A 14,151-nucleotide genomic window follows, 5' to 3' on the forward strand; every position below is an offset into this window, starting at 1 on the left:
CTTAATGCCTTATAAAAATCCATTCCATGAACAAATTCAACAAGACTGACTAACATGAGAAGCACCTGCATCTTGATAGCCCCTTGCCCATGTTGAATGGGCAAAGAGCCAACAAAATCCATGTTATGAATAGATTTGGCAATACTAAAAATCGAAGAAGCACTCACGTTTTCTTTGCCTATCTGCATGAAATCCTTTTTACAACCCAACACACACACACGCGCGCACCTTGCCTCACTTGCCTTTAGAAGGGCTTCCAATGCTTAGCATCAACTCTTAGTGTGGCAAAACTAGAAGAGAACCAGAGATAGTACAAACCTCTAGTTAAAGTCTACTAAAAGTTGTGTCAATGATGCATGTTGTCTTTGCTCCTTATTTATTAAAATCAAGCTTGAATGGCATAGGCATGCAACCTTAGCTTAGCTCACTTGTCTTTAGTGGGGGTTCCTATGCTTGCCACAATTCAAAGCATTGGCACTTAGCAATCAATTGAAAGAGAGAAAAAGGAGTTCGATTATGAACAAAGGCAATGGGAATGTGAATCATATAAGCATCCATGCTTTATCTACTCATTCCACTGCAACAAAGAACCCATCATTCCACTACAAAAAAGTAGATCGCAAAGTATTTTTTATGCTTGGACATAACAAAGCTAGTTAGGCCTCATTACAAGTGCTCATGTTATTAAAGATGAGAAGACATGAGGATTTCACCCCAATGGCACAACATCTTTCAGGTTCACAACAATAATATGACAACTCTTTAATATCATATGCTAAAACAAATAGACTTGCTTGTTATTTATTTACTTTTTGGCAATATTGGTGTTTTAATTTTGTCTGCATAAGAAGCTCATTCATTGCTGTGTGCATCAACATGCCTAAAGTTTCAAGGTGAATCAATTGAAAATATTGCTTTATTGCACCTTAATAGACAAGTGTTTTCACCTATCAATGAATGCCATATCATCAAATTGCTAAGTTACTCTTAATCGATGCAATCATGGTGTAACTTGTCAATAACTAGCACCCATCATACAATTAGTGCATCTGATAAACAAAGAGGTGAGCTTCTTTCTTGTCACTAGCTATCACTTATGGTTTTCATAAACACATCATCTTCACACTGAACTAATCAAATCCAGTCTCCTTAAAACATTCAGCTTACATGCCCTTAAACACTAATGAGGTGAGCTTCTTTCTTGTCACTAGCTATCACTTATGGTTTTCATAAACACATCATCTTCACACTGAACTAATCAAATCCAGTCTCCTTAAAACATTTAGCTTACATGCCCTTAAACACTAATGAATGAGACAATGAATGATTGATAAGTCTGAATCGCATGCAAACATATGCAAAGCTTTTGGTGTTATTAATTCTGCCAAGGTAGTACTCCACATACCATCTTCTAAAGAATCAAATAGTTCATGAATCGTGTCACATATTGCAACTTTTGGATCTTAATATTTGAAATTTTCCCATGTGGAGGAGAGAGGTTCTAGCCTTCCAAAGACATGCAATGCTTCCCCTATTGCAACTTTTTGCTCATATGTGTTCAAAGGGCAAACTTTCTTTCTAGATGCCTTCTTTTGGTCAAATATCTTACAATTATCCATGATGGCACTCTTCTAAAGGTGCAAAGCATCTCCCTTTGTAGAATAATTATTTTCTTCAAGAACATAACCATATAATTCATGAACATGTCATCTTATGCAACCTTATCACAATTAAAAAAGCTCCGGTTTCCAAAACATCAATCTTGAACAAAGGCTTGAGTTCATAAACACAATTGAAGAGGGTGTTCAACAAACATTGTTCATTGATTTTTGTTGAAATTTTTAGCCAACTAATAAAGGTAATAGAAATTAGGATTAGGATGGTGATTAAGCCTCTGTTCATGGCTAATGATACACCTACACATACCTTCTTGATAAACTAAAATTTCTCATATTAAACCTAGCTAGGTTTCTTGTACTACTATGGTCGCAAAAAATTCGACCCATTCATCTCCTTTTAATTTCAGCTTGGCAAATATAAAGTTGTTTTTAAGGACGAGATAATGGATTGCTTATATTATTCATACAAATTAGAGGTTTCTCTACCATTTGCAATGTCATAGTTTTTATACTCACAATGTCAAGATTATATAGATTTTGTGCTCTCAATGTCAATTCTATGTGGATTCTACAACCCATGGGTTCAACAAAACTATGAAGACTTGTTAATGATACTCATTATTGAGTTGAAACTTGCATGTGTGTCACAACCATAGGATGAATAGCAAAAGCAAGTCATGGCACTACTAGAATTGTACCTTAGTATCTTGCAAGTAGTAAAAAGGAAAACTCTCTTTTATAGTTTCCAATGTCTATTGTTGATTCACATAAATAATGGTATTTTTTATGACATTGCAACACACACACACACACACTCTCTCTCTCTCTCTCTCTCTCTCTCTCTCTCTCTCTCTCTCTCTCTCTCTCTCTCTCTCTCTCTCTCTCTCTCTCTCTCTCTCTCTCTCTCTCTCTCTCTCTCTCTCTCTCTCCAAGTACACAACTCCAAACAAGTGCTTTACAAAAATGGAATGTTCTATGATTCATAAAAGACAATGCATTACAGTCAAAAATCAATGGAGCTTGAATGAAAATTTACTCTACTTGTCTTCATTTTAGCACAAAAATTACCATTCTTATCTAGTAAACAATGAAGAGACAACTAATGCTTAGGAAGTACACCTTATAAAAACATGTAAGATACCACGTGAGTTCAAAAGAAATGGTGTTTTATTTAGCAAAATTTATAGGATTATAGTTGCAAAAGGACTTCATTAATTCATAAGTTCATTAAAGTAAAAGGGATCATTTTATGCCCTTATAGCATGTAAAAAAGAGTAACTCTAAATACCCTTTGAATGCAATTATATAGATGATTCCGCATATATGCACCCCTTGAGACCAATACCAATATCAAGATTATGAAACTTCAATGCCAATGCAAACCTAGTGTTCTTTTACTTGTTGTATGCACTTGTGAATTATATTTTGCAATTCAAATATATGAAATAAATCTCAATAGTATAAAGCCTCATTGTAATGTGGAACAAAATAGAAATGAGAGAACACACAAACATTTGTACGTGTAAAAAATAAGAATGCTCTAGGAAATGACAAAGGAGACCAATGTATGTGCATGTATAAACATCTAGAACATTCAATATCATGATTTGAAGCTTTTACGTTATTAAGATTTTATAGATTATATGATTAACAAAACGTTAAAGCAATTATTAATCACATTTCACCATGCTATGAACATTACATGCATGAGAACCATGACATCTATAGAGAGAAGATGAGAGAATTAAATTTTCTATTATGACAAATAGATCATTGAAGGTGGTGTCCACCTATGCAACCCCATAAGCATTGTGATCCATATGGATATGGTTGAAGGACAACAAGCATAGAAGCCGCAAGGTGTGAGTGATTAATGGCTATGATATGCTCAAGGGCCACATTCCCTATGGGTATGTGTGGTTACTCTCAAACCTACATGGGTGGTTCACCTTGACTTATTGCCCAAAGAGTCTAATTGACCCATCAAACACCACCTATGCATGTGACTTATGATAAGGAATATTCCCTATATTATCAAGCCAAAGGGTCTCATGAGGGCTCTCACTAGAACTCGTTATCCCACTAAGGGGGTCCAATTCCCCATATTGTTAAGCCCAAGGGCTCTTGCCCATAGACCTCCGTCAATGGGGCCATTGGGACTCCCATACAATCCCCATTTGGGACTAGCCCTAAACCCTATGAGTAGGTGAACTTAATAACTCATCATCTAATGTACACTCCAATATCTTCATTAACTCTATTCCAAATGCAATCATGTAATGATTCGATAGGTCCCTTCTCATCTCTAAACTAGGAACCATGTGAAGAATATATAGTGCATATCATGGCTTCTCCTCATGAGGGGGGCTTACATCATTGGGCACTTGGAGCATAAGTGTCTAACTTAGAGATGGCATTTGAGTGCCCTCTTAACATATTTGAAGTGGACTTCATATGCAATTCTTACCACACATTTCATGAAAAATGTGTATTTTTGGTGTGTTCTAGACTTTGCACTTGATTTTAGATGCAATTTAGACTTTGTAAGAATATTTTGAGCTTTCTTTGCAACTCTTAAATATTAATACAATTTTAGGCAATTTTTTGCAATGTAGCAATCAATTCTTTCACAAACTTGTCTATAGTTCATAGTTTCAACAAACCCACTCTTATTTCATTGTCTTATCCATACAATCTTCTTTGCACCCCATTTTTTCATTCAACAACATAAGTTGAAATAGTGATATGGTTGAGGGTTGCATTGCCTATGTATATGTGATATTGGATGTTGATTAGCCTTAAATGCACATCAATAGTCCACCTTGACTTACCTTCTACATGGTTCGATTAACCAATTGGCCACCATCCATGTACGTGGCATATGATAGTTAGGGAATATTCCCTATATTATCGAGCCAAGGGCTCTTCCCCTTAGAACCCCACCAAGGGAGCCAAACTTCCCTAGATTGTGCCAACCAAGGGCTCTCCACCCATAGGACCCCACCAAGTGGCCCCAACTTCCCTAAATTGACCAATCAAGTGCTCTTGCCTCTAGACCCCCACCACAAGGCTGTTGGGCCCCCTTGGACCATTAGTTGGTGCCAACATTAGTCTCTATCAATAGGTGTACTTGATAACTCATCATCTAATGTACAATCTACTAATTTAATTAACTCCATCCCATAGGCCATCGTGTAACCATCCACAGACATGCCCCTTAGTCTCTAAACTAGGAACCATACCAAGAATGTCTAGTGCACATCATGGCTTCTCCTCACATGGGGGGACATGCAACATTGGGCAATTGGGGCATACGTGAGAAATTGAGAGGACATTTGAGCGGCCTTCAACACATTTTTCTCTCCCCTCATCAAAGTGGAAAGTATCTAGCACCATTTATTGTGATTAAACCTAGTTGCTGCTAGTTTGGAAATAATAAAGACAAAATATACAATAGGGCCCAACCTCCCCCACGATGGAAGTTATGGATTGATATACTCCATTATGGAATATTGAGTTACATAGCTACTTACATCCATATCTCATGCCTACATGTAAAGGAAATGCAAATATACATCAAACTACAAACTTATGTGTGTATTAAGATGTTTATTAAATATTGCCACAATAGTTATAGAGATTTTTGCATGCCAAACCATCATCCAGTTTGGATACTAGCATTGCATCCAATACATGCCAAAATCCCTTCAATGACTCTGAAAGCTTTGAATTCAATTTTACACGAAGCAGAAACAACAAAAACTATCTTTTTGGCACGTTCTCTAGTTTTTCATACATCTTATTGTTTTAATAAACAAAGCTAGGAGAGCTTTCTAAAAATTGATTATGTGTAGAAAATAGCAAAAATTCCATAAAGAAATCTTATTTTGATCTAAAAGAAAAGTTTATCTTAGATCTAGTGCTCTAATGTTTTTATATTAAATAAATATGCTTAAATAAATTAAAATTTTAAAATTTGATTATATAATAAAATAACAATAATTAATATTAAATTTATAATGATAAATAAGTTCATACTTTTGAATTATACAAAATGTATGTGTTATAAAGTCTGAGATACACACTCGACTTTCTTATATACTTAAAATATATATGGCGAATATTATGTTGGCACAGAGGGAGAATAGATGAGAGAAAAGAAAGATGTAGAGAGAGAAGTAGAGAAATTGGCAACACACAAGGGACTGGAAGATGGGCCAGTCCCCCCCCTTGTGGAGTTATATTATTGACAAGGAGCAAGCTCCTCCGTTACACATAAGCCAGTTCTTACTTGTAGATCTTGGAAACAAGATCATGGTTCCTTGCACAGTATACAATCGGCTAACACTTGTCAACTTGGAGGTTGGCACCTTTTGATCCTTCTTGAGTGTCCTTCTCTCCTACACAATATGTGTAGGGCTCTCCTCTCGACGCTTGATTTCAGCAGAGCTTTCGCAGCACTTGTACCTTCTCTTCCCCTCTTGGAACTTGTTTTCAGCAGAGCTTCCGCAGCACTTGCACCTTTTCTTCTCCTCTTGGAACTTGATTTCAGTAGAGCTTTTGCAACACTTGCACCTTCTCTTCTCCTCTTGGAACTTGATTTCAGTAGAGCTTCCACAGCACTTGATTTTAGTAGGGCTTCCGCAGTACTTGCACCTTCTCTTCTCCTCTTGGATACATGCAAAGTGATGCTTCCTTCACCTCTCCCTTACACCCAAGGAGAGCCTCCTCTTTTATAGGCTTTCAAGAGTTTCTCTTCTTTGAGAGAGAGTTGAGTTGATCTTCATGCAAGACGTGGTTGTTCCACTCTGTAGCACTAATTTCGAGATATCTATTTGTGCATTGTTTGGATGAAAAAACGTCCAACACAAAAGTTGTAGATCTCATTGTTTTTGATAACCCACGCGACCCATTTTTAGAGATCGTTTTTCTATTGCGCAATATTTAAAAATAGATTTTCTAAAAATATAGCTTTTTAAATTGTACTCATAACTCGTGGTCCATGCAACCACCTCGAGTCATAGATAAGGAGAGCTCATTAGATTGCCTTGGGCCGCCTCAACCTTAAGATTGAATTCCACGCAAAAGCTGGTGTCATTTTAGACCTTAGAAAGAGAAAATCACATCTCTCCTCACTTCCAGAGGATTACGACTTTCATCTTTCTTAGTGAGAGAATTCCCTCTCTCATCTTTCTTAATGAAAGAAAAGACCTTAGACCTTGACTTGTAGGGGAGAGGATGACCCCAACTGAATGCAATGCTCATTACACACAAGTAAACATTCCCAGGTGTCCTTGGATGCACACATAAATACATATACACGATGCTAATGTACTTCCTCCTCTTAGAACTCAATCCATTCTCATTTATGTGTAAATCCTTGGTTCTTGTGTACACTCTTACACTTGGCAGACACTTCTTTCCCCCTTCATAACTTGTACTGCCTGTACCAGATTTTCCGTCACAGTGCTCTGATTACCCCATTAAGTGATGCACTAGGAATATTGGTCTCTAAATGGTCTCATGGCCATGCTAGATCATCATCAACACTTAAAGAAAAGTGAGATTCATTTATTAACATGAATTTATTAAATAGAGAATGCGTAATAAGCAATCAATTTAGTGACAATATGATACAATATCATACATAAACATACCATTGTAACATTACACCTACTTTGCAATGACTTGGAGATCATCCATACTCAATGATTCTTCAACTTTATAATCTAAGAGCAAATACTCAAGTAGAATTCTATTGTTAATACTGTAATATAAAATTAGTTATCAAACTAAAATAAAATCATACAATCTCCTAAGTCATCCTAAGAATTCAATCTCTCTATTAATACGATGTAAAAAATTATGACCTTGCAACAATGTGTAACCTTGCAAAAAATGAAATGCTTATAATGTGTTTCGTGAAAAAGTTGTATTTTTAATGCATAAACATACTATCATAACATTACACTTACTTTACAATGACCTAGAGATCATCCATACTCAAAGAATCTTCAACTTTATGATATAAGAGCAAATAGCCAACTAGAATCTGATTGTTAATATTATAATATAAATTAAATTTTAAACAAAAATATGATCACATAATCTCCCAACTTATCATAATAATGTCATTTCTCTATTAATGTTATCTAAATAATTGTGATTTTGCAACAATATGCAACGCTCATACCATGTTTTGTGAAAAAATGTATATTTGAGAATTTATAAGCCAATTTCAAATGCATTTTGGACTCTACAAGCATCTATTGAGTATTGTTTGCAATCTCGAAATATTAGTACAATGTTTAGGCTATCTATTGCATTGCAACATCAATTCTAGCACGGTACAAAAACCCACTCTTATTTTATTGTCTCATCAAAATAAGTCAAAGAGTGATATGCACGAGAGTTGTATTGCTTAGGTGTAAGTGATACTGGATATTGATTAGTCTTAAGTGCAAATGGATTCACCTCAACTCACTGCCCACATGGTTTGATCGACCCATTAGTTGCCACCCATGTATGTGACATATGATATTCTAGGGAATATTCCCTATATTGTCAAGCCAAGGGGCTCTCACCCCTAGAACCCCACTAAGGGGGTCCAACCTCTATATATTATTAGGCCAAGGGCTCTTACCCCTAGGACCCCTAGTTGGAACTAGCCTCTGACTATATTGGTAAGTGCACTTGATAACACATCATCTAATGTACACTCCATTAACTCTATCCCATACGCCATCCTATAAGACACATCATCTAAAGTACACTCCATTGTATTCATGCACTCTATCACACAAGCCATTGTGTAACCATCCAAGGGTAGGTCCATTGTAGCCTCTAAACTAGAAACTATACTAAATTTGTCTAGTGAACATCATGGCTTCTCTGCATTTAGGGGGCTCACAACATTGAGCACTTGGAGCATAAGTGAGTAACTAAGAGATGGCATTTGAGTGCCTCTTCTACACATTTGAAGTGGACTTCATGCCCAACCCTTACAACATGTTTATGAAAAATGTATATTTTAAGTGTGCTCTATACTTTACAAGTTGATTTTGAATACATGATTGGTTTTACAAGCATATTTTTAGTGTCATTTTTGATGCAGAAATATTAGTACAATATTTAGGCTATTTATTGCATTGCAACAATCAAATTTTGCACAAGTTCATGTCTATAGTTACTAGGTTCAACAAACCCACTCTCATTTTATTGTTTTATCCATAAAGTCTTCTCTTTGCTCTATACCATTTTTTCATTTAGCAACACAAGTTGAATTGTTACAATAGTCATTTCTATATTGGAAGTAGATGTATTACTCTTGTGAATTGGAATGCTTGCAATTGTGACTTGAGCAATATAAAGGTACATGTGAGATGTCAAAATGTCTAGAAGCAATAATATATATGAGGACAAGCTTGATGGAGCCAACTATTCATTTTTCTTTCTATGTGACATATGTGGGTTGGTAGAAGGTCATGGGATGTTACTACAGGTATTGAAAAGTAGCCCAAGCTACCCACAATTACTTTTGAGGCATAGTGGAGGATGGATAGATCCTAATAGTGAAGAATCTATGGTTGTAACTATCCTCGATCTATTATCCACTCAAAAAGAATCCCGATGGGATGGAAAGGATGTACATGCTTATGTACTATTGCCTTTAAGTAAAAAAAAAACAAGTCTATTGCTCATTACTTCTTACTGAATTTCCAAGCAAGCTCTAGATGTACTTGGTAAGCTCTATCCATTATATAAAGAGTCGCAAGTAGCCTGCTTACATAACCCATTGGATTTTGAGAATAAAAATGAGCATGACACAGAGAGTGAATTCATTGCCAAAAACAAGAATCTCAAGGAGCATTTTATTACAATTAATAAAACCATTCCAAAAATGGCACATTAGTTTAGTAAACTGTTGAATGCCTTATTTGACAAATATCAAAGTTTTGTATATCCACATTGGTCCATGAAGTACTATCATGTTTGATAAGTTTACTTTGAGGTTGTTATAATAGGAACCATCCACACAAATCTATCATGCATAGACTTGATCAGGCATTTGCTACATGCAAGTCATCAAAAGGCAAATGAAATGCTTCTTTTGCTAGTGCTCAAAGCCTAGGTTAATTTCTACATAAAATTCTACTAAAATTAATGATCATGGTGATAAGAATAAGAAACATATTTGTCTCTGTGGCAAACGTGAAAGTTGTTACTTGCTCTAAAGTAAGCTCACAAAAAGGGACATGATAGACTTATAATCCCTTCTATCCATAAATTTTCTACCTCTCATCTAGACTACTCTATTCTCACTCTATCCTTCTCTCCTCCTCCCATTCCACATTAACCATGCATGCAAGCTAGGAGAAAAGAAAGGTCAAGAGAATGACAAGAAGTCCAATTGTCTCCATTATTATGGTCTATCCATTAAAGGGTGTCGATAAAGAGTACGCCAAGCTAAACTTAGAAAGCTTAATATAGATGGATGTGACTTGCATATTTCTTTATGTGTTCTCTTTAGTCAATGGCTTATCTACCTTACACCTAGATGACTCATACTCTTACTTTGAGCCTTTTCTACTCTCTCTATCAGAGTTTCACTATCTCAAGAATATAAGAAAAATCTCTTCACACGAATAGGAAAAAATATCCTTACCTCAACCCTAAGCTCCAATGACTCAAAAATCCTCATCATGCTTGGCAATGAAAACCCATCTTGATGAATATCCTCAAGAAGGAAAGAGTCATAGAGAAGAGGGAATAATAAGTGCATGAGGAAAGAGGAGAAGCCTCTCTCTCTCTCTCTCTCTCTCTCTCTCTCTCTCTCTCTCTCTCTCTCTCTCTCTGCAATGATGGAATTCAAGAGGTAGAAGCTATGAATAGGAAAAAAACTATGGAACTCTCTCATCCTCTCTCAAGAAGCAGTGCTGAGATGCAAGGTAGGAGAGAGAGAGAGAGAGAGAGAGAGAGAGAGAGAGAGAGAGAGAGAGAGAGAGAGAGAGAGAGAGAGAGAGAGAGAGAGAGAGAGAGAGAGAGAGAGAGAGAGAGAGAGAGAGAGAGAAAGAGAGAGAATTGTGTGGGTACAAAATGGTTGGTACCCTTGTTCTTTGTTATCTTCACTTAAATATGATTGTACAATGCGTATATATACAAGATGTGCCCACCTAGCCATAGGCCATTTGGCCTTTACCCCAACAACTGTCCACTTAAAGGTCAATGCACCTTTATGGGAGTATAAGAAGAAAGTGAACATAGTACCCAACGCCCTTCAACACTTTATAGTGTGCAAAGCACTCAAAAGGTAAACTCTTTGTGAGAAGATCTACAACCCTATCATTTGTATGACAATCTCAATGCACTTGTCCTCATGCACCTCCTTAATGAAGTTATAGTTCACCTCAATGCATTTTGTCTTTGCATGAAAGACTGGGTTTTGTGCCAACTGAATACATTGTGACTATCACAATGCAATGTAGTTGCCTCTCGTGCAATACTCAATTCTCCCACTAGATGAGTCAACCATATAGTTTCCTTGCATGCCTCAGTGGCTATAATGTACTATGCCTTAATAGTTGATAAAGCCATGTATGGTTGCAATTCTAGAGACCCAAAAGGTTGCACCACCTATGAAAGTGAAGACAAAACCTGTAATAGACCTCCTAGATTCTACACCCAGCAAAACCAACATCTAGACATCTAAAAACAAATGGATCTTTCCTTTCAAAGTATATGTTCATAGAGCTGGTGCTATCCAACTATCATACGATACTCTTTGCTACCTCTCAATACTTCTTGCTAAGGTTTGCCATGCACTTGCCAACAACTCCCACTACCTGTGTAATTGCTAGATGTGTAGCAACCATGGCATACATCAAGTTACCGACTATGGATATATAAGGAACCTTAGCCATTTTAGCCTTCTACTCATCAGACTTGGGGATATCTTCTTGGCTAAGTTTCAAGTATGGAGGCAATGGAACACTCATTGCCTTCCCCATTACGTATTGAAATGCTCCAATACCTTTCCAATGTATTCCTTTTGAGAAAAATAAATTATATTTCTATCTTGATCTCACATAATGCACATACTAAGAATGTGACCAACATTTTCAAGTCCTTCATGTCAAAGCTTTCATGCAACCTTTACTTTGAAGCATCCATTTCCATAATAGGCTTCCTAGCAATTAGTATATCATCCACATAAAGAACTAAGATCATAATGGTTACCATTCCTAGCCTTCCTAATGTATAGGTAGTAATTGGTCTCACTTCTAGTGTATCATTAAACCAACAGTTCCTTGCTTTCTACAATAAACCCCTTAGATTGATGTATGTAAATATCCTCGTGCAATGCAAGAAAGCAGTATTTACATCCATCTAAGCAAACTCCATATCCTCTCTAGCAACCAGAGCAAGAACCATACAAAGGGTGGTCATCTTTACTACTAGTGAGAATATCTCGTAAAAGTCAATCCCCTTCTCTAACTTGAATACTTTGCTCACCAATCTTGCCTTGTATTTATGCAATGCATCAAATGGAGATATCTTATGCAATGCATCAAATGGAGATATCTTCAACTTGTTGACCCACTTACATAGCAAGGCATGTTTGCCCTTAGGCAAATGAACTACTCCAAGTATATTCCTTTTCCAAAGAATTCGTCTCTGATTTCATAGCCTTCAATAATTTATAATTGTCATTCCTAGAAACAAATGTGAATCCTTAATAACTGTAGGCCACCATAGACCACTCTGAAATATTTTTCTGCTGGTTATTTCACCTGAGAAATGTCCTCCAGCATCTCCTGTATGTGCCTCAGCCAACACTGCAGTTTGCTAACTATTAGGAACACATCTTCTGAGAATCTGATCCACTCCCTTCTTATAAAGATACCCTCCAATGACAGAAAAAGTGCTACTTCTAAGTACCATCTTCCTTCTGTAATCTGATGTCATCCCTTTAGGAAACACTCCCTCTGTAAGATAATGCAACATTTGATCATACCAGTCCTCTGATCCAGTTGGCTGAATCTGAAACAGATCAGCATCAGGTAAATCATCTGAAATTCCTTCTGGAGGTTCTCCTGTCTCCAACCTGCTCAAATAATCAGCAACCAGATGTTCTCTGCCTGGCCTATGAACAATAGTATAAGCAAACTCCTGTAGCAGCAAAATCCATCTTGCCAATCTTCCAGTTGGTTCAGGCTTGTTCACCAAATAAATGAGGGCTTGGTGATCCACATGAATAACAATAGGATTACCCAAAAGATAGTGTCTGAATTTTCTTAAGGAAAATATTACACCCAAACATTCTCTTTCAGTCACACAATAATTTCGCTCTGCTCCTGTCATCACTTTGGAGGCATAATAGACTGGTCTAAACCAACATTTTTGTTTCTCCTACATGAACATTGCTCCTACAGCTATATCAAAAGCATCTCCAAAGACATGGAATGGTAGACTCCAATCAGGAGGTTGCATAATAGGAGCCACCTGTAACATCTTTTTGAGTAATCTGAATGCTTTCTCCTGTTCTTTTGACCAAAAAAACTGAACATCCTTCTTTGTTAGCTTAGTTAATGGAACACAGACACGAGACAAGTATTTCAGAAACCTACTATGCCACTTAATCTGTCCCATAAATCTGCTTAACTCCTTGAGATTAGTTGGTGCTTTAGCCTTCTGAATTGCTGCCACCTTTTTAGGATCCACCTGCATTCCTTCTTCTGAAATGATATGGCCCAGTAAAATACCCCTTTTAACTGCAAATGCACATTTGGCAGGATTCAGGCTCAACCTGGCCACTTTGCATCTTTCAAAGCACAATCTGAGATGTTGCAGATGATCTTCTGTCTTTCCAAAAACACTAAAGTCATCCAAAAAACCCTCATAAAAGTTGTCAAATATGGAGCAAAGACCTCCTGAATCCATTTCTAAAACGTGGGAGGAGCATTCTTCAACCCAAAGACCATGACATTACTTGCATAAACACCCCATTCTATCACAAATGCTGTTTTCTCCCTATCTTCCACAGCCATAAGTATCTTATTGTAGCCACTAAACCATCCAGAAAACTATACATCTGATGTCCTACAACAGCATCCAGCAATGTGTCCTGAAATGGTAAAGGAAATGGATCTGTTACAGTTGCTACATTGAGTTTCCTGTAATCAACACAGATCCTGAGTTTGCCATTCTTCTTAGGTACCACAACTATTGGTGACAACCAAGTAACTTTCTCCACAGGATAGATAAACCCCACTTTCAATAACTTGTCCAGTTCCTCCTTGACAGCTTTGGCATAATTAGGATTCATCCTGTACCTTTGGGAGATAACAGGAACAACATCCTTTTTCAAATTAATCTTGTGCATACAAAATCTTGGATCTACACCCTTCATATCAGCATAAGTCTAGGCAAAAATATCCTTGAACTCCTTGAGTAATTTGCCTAAATCTGTTTTAAACTGTCCCTGTGCATGGACACTCACTTTTACCATCTTAGGCTCCTGTTCAGAACCCAG

This window comes from Lygodium microphyllum, chromosome 29 (assembly GCF_053477565.2).
Source record: "Lygodium microphyllum isolate KBCC chromosome 29, Lygodium_microphyllum_v1.1.10, whole genome shotgun sequence".
Classification (NCBI taxonomy): domain Eukaryota; kingdom Viridiplantae; phylum Streptophyta; class Polypodiopsida; order Schizaeales; family Lygodiaceae; genus Lygodium; species Lygodium microphyllum.